Source organism: Crocodylus porosus, unplaced genomic scaffold, assembly GCF_001723895.1.
Source record: "Crocodylus porosus isolate Cpor-Errol unplaced genomic scaffold, CroPor_comp1, whole genome shotgun sequence".
Lineage (NCBI taxonomy): Eukaryota > Metazoa > Chordata > Crocodylia > Crocodylidae > Crocodylus > Crocodylus porosus.
In genome coordinates this window covers 11,593,118-11,600,580 of record NW_017728927.1, presented here as the reverse complement: position 1 = coordinate 11,600,580, position 7,463 = coordinate 11,593,118, and the positions used below count along the sequence as shown (strand labels likewise).

At 48.9% G+C, this 7,463-nt stretch overlaps 1 pseudogene; it reads left to right on the top strand.

The window, feature by feature from the left end:
* The first annotated feature begins 1,255 nt into the window (after positions 1-1,255).
* LOC109314816 lies at positions 1,256-7,257 on the top strand (annotated as a pseudogene).
* The last annotated feature ends 206 nt before the right edge of the window (positions 7,258-7,463 follow it).

Genomic DNA, 7,463 nt, shown 5'->3' with positions numbered 1-7,463 from the left:
TACTGCGCAGTTAGTATCCCGAAAAACCTGTGTGCTGGTGTTACCACGCAGCAGTGTGAGTTACAGCACATTGATTATCCAAGTACTCAACTTAATGCGCAGTACCTACAGTGCATTAATGAACATGTAGACGTGCCCAGTGAGCACTGGATGGGCTATTCAGCAAGGACTGTAGTCCAAGTCTGAAAAGTGAAGATTTTGAGGTGATTCTTATACTCAGTATTCTCAGATTTTTATATTTGTTATACCAGCTTTCCTGGCTTAGCTCAGTTTACTGGTTCCAATTGCTGAAAACTCTAGACATGTATTTAGTAGGTTATTTTACCAGTAATATGAATATGACCTCTGTCTAATTGAGCTATTGAGAGTACCTTGCCTATTGCCAAGCTGAAATGCCTATTTTTAATCACCTACACAAACTCTATCTGCCCTAAACATAGATTTAGTTGGTATAAAACCACTACTTGACTTTAAGAAACCCTGAGCTGATGTCTCTTAACCTCTCTTTCTCTTGCCTTTTCAATGCTTCTCCCTTATGATGTTTTCTTGCCTGTTCATTTCCTTTGCCTCTTTTCTTAGCCAGACTCTGGCCAAACAGAGGCTATAATACATGACCATTAAGTATCTTATGTTGTACTATAGCCATAAGAGTGGGGCAGTATGTGCATGAAAGCCCTGCAATTCATTAACTGGCCCTCTGGTTACCTGGCAGCTACAGGATCTGGCCATACCGGCTCTTTAAGAAGCTGTGCATTCCCTAGCCAACACCTGCCGTTCATCGGGATGCATCTTGAATACCAGAAAGCAAGTGACAAAAAATGTATGTTCTGCTAATTCTTTGTGCTGTGAGTTGGTTTGGATGATAATAGCTTTTCAGTAACCTGGCATCCTGGGAGGGAGAGTGTGTGGGTGCAAACAAAAATAACTTTTGAAATGTTTCCAAGTGAATACACCTGAAAGTGCTTCAACAGGGGGAAGTCCCAGCTGGAGGAAACACACATCTGGGCTCTGTGGCAACTCCTAGCTGGCTGCAAAATTGCCATGGATGTCTGGCTCTCTGCTGCAGGGATTCTGGCTCCAGCCCCGCTTCCCTCTGTCTCTCCTCTCTCCTTTTCATGGATGCAGAGGGATTGGAATTGGGGCTGAGCAGTTCTGAACGCTCCCAAATCATCTCTGCCTCCCAGCTCCCCCTCTGACCCATGTCTACCCTGCTCTTCTTCCCTCCCCTGTGAAGATCCTCCCGCATGCCCTGTGCATGGACAAGAGGAGCTCTTGCAGGGAGTTTGACTAGAAGTGCTTTGAGAAGTACGGCAAAATATAGGGGTGAGTTTCGCACTGAATAAAACTCCCAGTTTGGGGTGCGTGCAGGGAACCCCCAAACAGATGCATCGATGCCCTTTCCAAGGGATGGTTACTGAGCATAGCTTCTCTGTCTCCAGCCAAGGCCCCATCCTGGCATTGCTCCCAGCTTCCCTGCAATTGCAGGGGGCTTTTTCCAGGACAGGGGAAGAGCGGAAGGACAGCAGTCCAGCTTCTTTTGAATTTTGCAGCTCTGCCATGCCCCAGGAAACTGTGGCAACAGGAGCACAAGTCCGGGCAGCCCCGAGAGCTACCCTGAGAGCACTGAATGAAGGAGGTAGAAACTGCCCTACCTGGGTACTCTGCCTTCTGCCTCAGCACCGGGTTTCTCACAAAGGGCTTCCCCAACCCTTACACCTGGAGGAAATTGCATATCAGATCAGTGTGGCCCAGACATATTGTCTCCGCTCCAGGTGAGCTCTCCCTGTCAGGGGAGGCGTTACTCCTTCGACAGCCTAATAGCCCCCCGATAGCAATCCTGATTGCTGGGTTGCAAAGAAGCCAGGCTCAGGGTGAGCTCCAGGTAGGCTGGAAGATCCAGCATTAGCTGGATAGACTTTTATCTCTTCCCTCATCCCCTCAGGGCAGAAGCTACCTTCCAACCTGGCTCTCTGCTTCAGGCACAATGCCGGCTTTGTGCTGGTAGGAACGCAGGGTCTCCTCTCACATTGCCCCTGGGAGCCTCAGACGGCAGGGGGATTGTTGCACATAAGGCTGGAAAGTTTAATGAAACCCAGGCAGGCAAGCTTCTTTGGGTAGATGTGATAGCTTTTATTAGACCAACAGAGCAGTTGGGGGGTGGGGGGGAATGTTCTTTGCAAGCTTTCAGACACAAGCACAAGCACCCTTCTTCAGGCATGGGCAGTCTCTGCTGTTCTGAGATAACTAATGAAACCCAAAATGTTTTTAAGAGAGACTTGTGAAGCCTGAAGCCCCCACCCCCGGTGCCAGCCTCCCCTGCCCTTCAGCTCAGCCCTTAGTTTTTAATGTTCTTCAGCCAACCTCAATTGAAACACTGATTCAGAGGTCATTTTTCCCCTCTCTCTGTCTGTCCGAGGCACCGTGCAGAGAAATCCATTTATCCCACATTTAGGCTAATCTGACTAGCTGTATTATCACCAGGTAGCAATGACAGAAACAAAGAGTGCTTGGACAGCACAAACACGGTGAATCAATGCAATGATAATCAGTATGCCTCCTGCTAAAATGCTCCCTGCTTGGGAAACTCAGTTCTCAACAATGCAGGCATTTGCTGGATATGCCCAGATGTCAGCGCCATCCCTCCACCCCATAGCTCCTGTTCAACATATAATAAAAACAGTGTCAGCTTCTGATCTCTGACACCACTTTTGCAAGAGGGGTGTGATGCTGTTTAAGTCTGGGCGTGTATACGGTATCAGGTACGCACGCATATTTATTGATAACCAAATCAAGGCACACCTGCTCTGCATAACAGCAAGCAAAGGACTAATTGCGAGTTTGTCTTTTGCCCAGGACTTTTGCTGGCAGGCAGCCCATGATGGCTATTATGGACACAGCAATCATCAAAGCCATCCTGGTGAAAGACTCTCATGCCCTCTTTACCAATCGCAGGGTAGGTGTCTGGGCTGTCCCATGAGATCTGAGAGTGCCCATGTACAAGAAAGGCAAAGTTTCTCCTAGTGCAGCCTCTGAACATACCATTGGCAGATGCACTCTGTGATCTCTGAGTTCCCTGTGCCTCAGTTTACCCCTCTATAAGGGAAGCTGCTGTATGGCAACCCCAGTTTGAGAGTACTGTAGACTTGCGCGTTCCTCAACCATCCTCAGCCTCTGCTTCTACATTTATAGCGGCTGAAAGACCAGTGTCCGCGATCCATTTTCAGGGTCACCAGATTGGTTGAAGTCCCAAGGGAGTGCCCTGTTTAACCAGGTGCCTTTACTGTATTCTTCTATTTAGGACTTTGGTCTCAATGGTGTCCTGGGCTGTCCCATTACGAGAGCTAGAGATGAGCAAGGGAAGAGGATTTGCACTGCGGTCTTTCTGACATTCACCAGCAGGAAGCGAAAGTGGGTAAAGCGAGCGGTTCCAGCCTTAAAAGACAGTGGGGCTTGGCGGGTTAGAACAGGCCTGTTTGCCAGGAGTGTGTCTGTCGAGGCTCCCATCCATGCCTACTCTCCTGCCATGTGATGGCTTGCCACACTGGGTGATGGAGATCTCCGTTCTCCTTCTCGGCGGGGCACGCGCGGCGGGCAGTCGGTTGAGCGATGGGTTTACACGTTGGGGCCTAGAAGCCCATTTCCCTGGAGCCTGTTGTTGATCTGAGTCGTCTTCTTGCCGACCCGTCTTCAGAAAGAGCGATAGGACACTGGGCTGATCTGAAGCCCTGCACTGATGCCCCTCCCCACTCCTCAAGGCAGACAGTTGATGGCTATTAGCTGATAATTAGCAGACAGCAATGCCAAACTGCCTGGCAGTGTGTGCCCCTGCTTAATGGACGGGAAGGAGTCTGCAGTGCCTTCTGCTTCATTTTGCATTTCAGATATTACCCGTCATTAATTGCTATGCAGAGACATTAATGAAAATGGTGCAGAAGAAAGTGGCTAATGAGGAGTCCCTGGACATGAAGAAGAGAGTCCCCGGGGCAGGAGGACTGTGCCCATTATGTGGGTGGGGGACGAGTCTCGGAGGTGTGTAAGCCAATTGTTTGGGGTAGTTTTGGCAGGCCTGGACACACCGCCAATTTGCAGAGTTTGCAGTTCCACTCGGCAAAACCATGATGTGGGCGTAGCCATGTGCTCCCGTCTGTTTTACATGCTTGTGGCTATTCAGAGGCTCCCACAACATGAGCCAGGCCCCCACACAGATACTACTTGTTGTCTGTAAGGTGTTCACTTCTCTCTCCCCTGCTCAGACCAGGCCAAAATTTGACTAGGATGACTCTGGTTTTGTTCCCTGACAAGCTGTTGGGGGGATTTTTTTTTGGAAAGGGAGAAAATTGAGGCCATCCCAAAGGATCCTTTTATAGCCCGAATCGAGAGGTTCCTCTAGTACAAATTCTTTAGCCTGTTGCTTGTGTTGGTAGATACGAGGCTCCCATACGCCTAGGTGCTCAGCCCCCTAGCATGGTGCATTAGGGGCTGATCTACAGGGTGTTCTTGTACCCTCCTTTCCTATTAATGATGGGTCCCTTTCCCCTTTCAGGAGGCGTTCAGCATCTCACAGGACTAGGTCCTAAAGCAGGTTCCTAAAGGTACGAACAGAAAAGCCCTGGCAAGGACCCCTTATGGCCAGTGTAGTGCTGTGGTGCCTATCCGTGCAGTGCCCCTTGGATGCAGAGATGAGGTGGAAGACACTCATCTCTTCTACATGAATGCAAATGTGGTGATTATAGTTGAACATGGAGAGTTAAAGAAGTCAGGAGAGTCTCAGGTGAAGTTCTCTTCCCTCTACGCTATTCTACTCTTAGGGAGTCAAACCGGGTGCGTAACAGCGGGGTCATTAGTTGACCGTGCACCCCCTTTTGCTGTTCCCTCAGTCTCTGAAAACCTCTTTGCTGAGCTGCAGCCTGCTTGTGGCTCAAACAACTATTTTGTTGCTCTCCTTTTCAGTAGTGTCCCCCTTCCTTGCCCCTATTCTGAATAAAGTAAGCGTGACCCTGATGCCCTCCCTTTCGTGGAATTCTTCCTTGATGATTCAAGAATATAAAAGAGCAACGGCGAAAGAACAGAAACATGGTCAGTCCAGCTCACGTGCCTTCCCCTTTCTGTGGGCGCTTTGATCTGCACAGAAGGAAACCAAACACTTTTCTTGAGGATGTGACATACTCTTTGTTTAAACTCTTTTTACAGGAAACTATAGAAACAAAATTTGACCCCAGCAGACTTCCGGGCTGGATTCAATGATCTCAGGAGGTCCCTTCCAGCCCCTAATGTTCATGAAATCTATGAACATACAGGAATTGCATGTTGTTGGAGTTGTTATATCTTTCCAAAGGAAATAAGGTAGAACAAGTCTTATAAATTGCTGCCTCTACTCTCAGTGTAATGCTTGTATATGTAGAAGTAACAGTCATTAATATTCAGAGAATCTAGTGAGAGACTCTGGTTAAGGGCCAATGGATTTGTGTCCTCTTTGTAAGCCAGGAATGCGGTGCATATTGGTGCTGAACCTGTTTGATCAGCTTTCATGCCTCTGCCTCTATCTTTCTGTCTCCTGGGCTGAGTAGATTTCTTGCCGCTCATGATTGACTCTCAGAGCCCAGATGACACCTCCAGACCTAAAGAGGAGAAGCATTCATATCCATATAAGACTGTAGGTCCCTTCTCCTCCCAGCAGCTAGCTGCAATGCCCTTTGCAAGGTCTGGGAAAGGGGATGGATTAGTGTCAGGGTGAGCAGAAACCTCCTCCAGCTAATTCTGGGTCTTGTGGAACTGGGTTCAGGCAAAGGACTCAGGCCCCTAGCCAGGCATGTGAGAGAGGCAAAGGACCCTCAGGAAAGGTTCATATGTGCTGCTTCGTTGTATTGTCAGACTGTAGAAAACAAGCTGTGCAAACCCACCTGGGCATATCCTCTATATATTTTATTTTGCCTCTCTTCCCTACCTGTTATTTCCTGTCTTAAACTGAAATGTTTTGGACAGGGATGGTGTCTTCCTATGTGTCAATACGGTGTCTGGTACTGTGGGGTTACCCTCTGATGGCTTCTTTGGCACAATGGCCGTATAAGTGTTATCTCATTTATTATTACGCAGGACAGCTGGCCACGTGCATAGCACTTTACAAGCCATGTCATGCCACTCATGACACCTGGAAGCTTACAGCTTGCTTTGCAGCATAAAGGATGTCTCAGGCATCTGCCCACCTGTAGGTATCTCTATTATGTTCTCATGCTTTACGCTCCACCGCAGAGCAGCAGGGTAGTTTCTTAGGCCTGCAGTTAACACATCCTTGAGACTGCTGTACTACAGCAGAGCCTCGCACTGGGCCTGGTTCTGTTCCCGTGTACAGCGGGGTGACTTGGTTGATTTGAATGGTGTCACTCCAGATTCACACCAGTGTCAGACCCCCTCCTTGCCATCACTACGTGTTGGATTCTGGGGGATGTTCTGCTGTTGAAATGACACAGCCAACACGGAAACTGCATTGAATTGAGGCCTGAACTCTCCTTTGATCTGGGCAGTGACCTGCAAAGGTGCTTGGCCACTGTGCCTTGTTGGTGACCTACTGCATTCTTCGGGTTTCCCCCTTTCTCTGTGGGTGTGTGCCTGTCTCCGGCCCTGAGTGACACTGAAGTTTTGGTACAGGCCTTCATCATCTTTGCTTTTGCTGGTTTATGAGACCACCCTCAAATTTCTCTCCTCTAACTTGGCAACTCACCCTGATGTGCAGCAGCGACTGCAGGAAGAGATCGATGCTGCTCTTCCCAACAAGGTAAGAAAGGGGGAGGTTTTTGGTATCTGTGTACCAGCAGGATTGCTCCGCTCAAAGCACCTGCTCCAACCCTGGGTAGGTTAAAGTGCAGCGTTTAAGGAAGCTGGGCTCAAAACTACTGCCTCTGGGTCACAACCCCACTGCAGCATGCAGATCTGTCTGAGGTAGCCACCGTCCCTATAGGCAGCAAGGTGAGCCCTGAGAGAGCTTCCTATGGACCTGAAAATCCATTCCCCTCTGCCATACTCTCCCAAGGCCATATCCACCTACAAGACTGTCATGCAGATGGAGTATCTTGATATGGTGGTGAATGAATCAGTCAAACTCTTCCCCCCATCTGGGTGGCTGGAGAGAGCCTGCAAGAAAACCATTGTGACAAATGGAGCGACCTTTCCAAAGGGGACTGTCACCATGATCCAAGCCTACATGCTGCATCATGATCCGAGCTCTGGCCAGAGCCCGAGGAGTTCAGGCCTGAGAGTTAAGGGCCAGGAAGGGGAAAGAAACACGCTTGCCGGCTTCATCCTGAAGCCTGCGAGTGGAAACAGCAACAATAGTGGGGAAAGTGTGATTACAACATTTAAATGAGGCGTTTATCATCGTCTGACATCTCGTCCCAGCATTACCGTGCAGGGAGTTTTATGATCTACATCCATAAACTGTGCATGGAATTTAATTAACTGTATTGAAG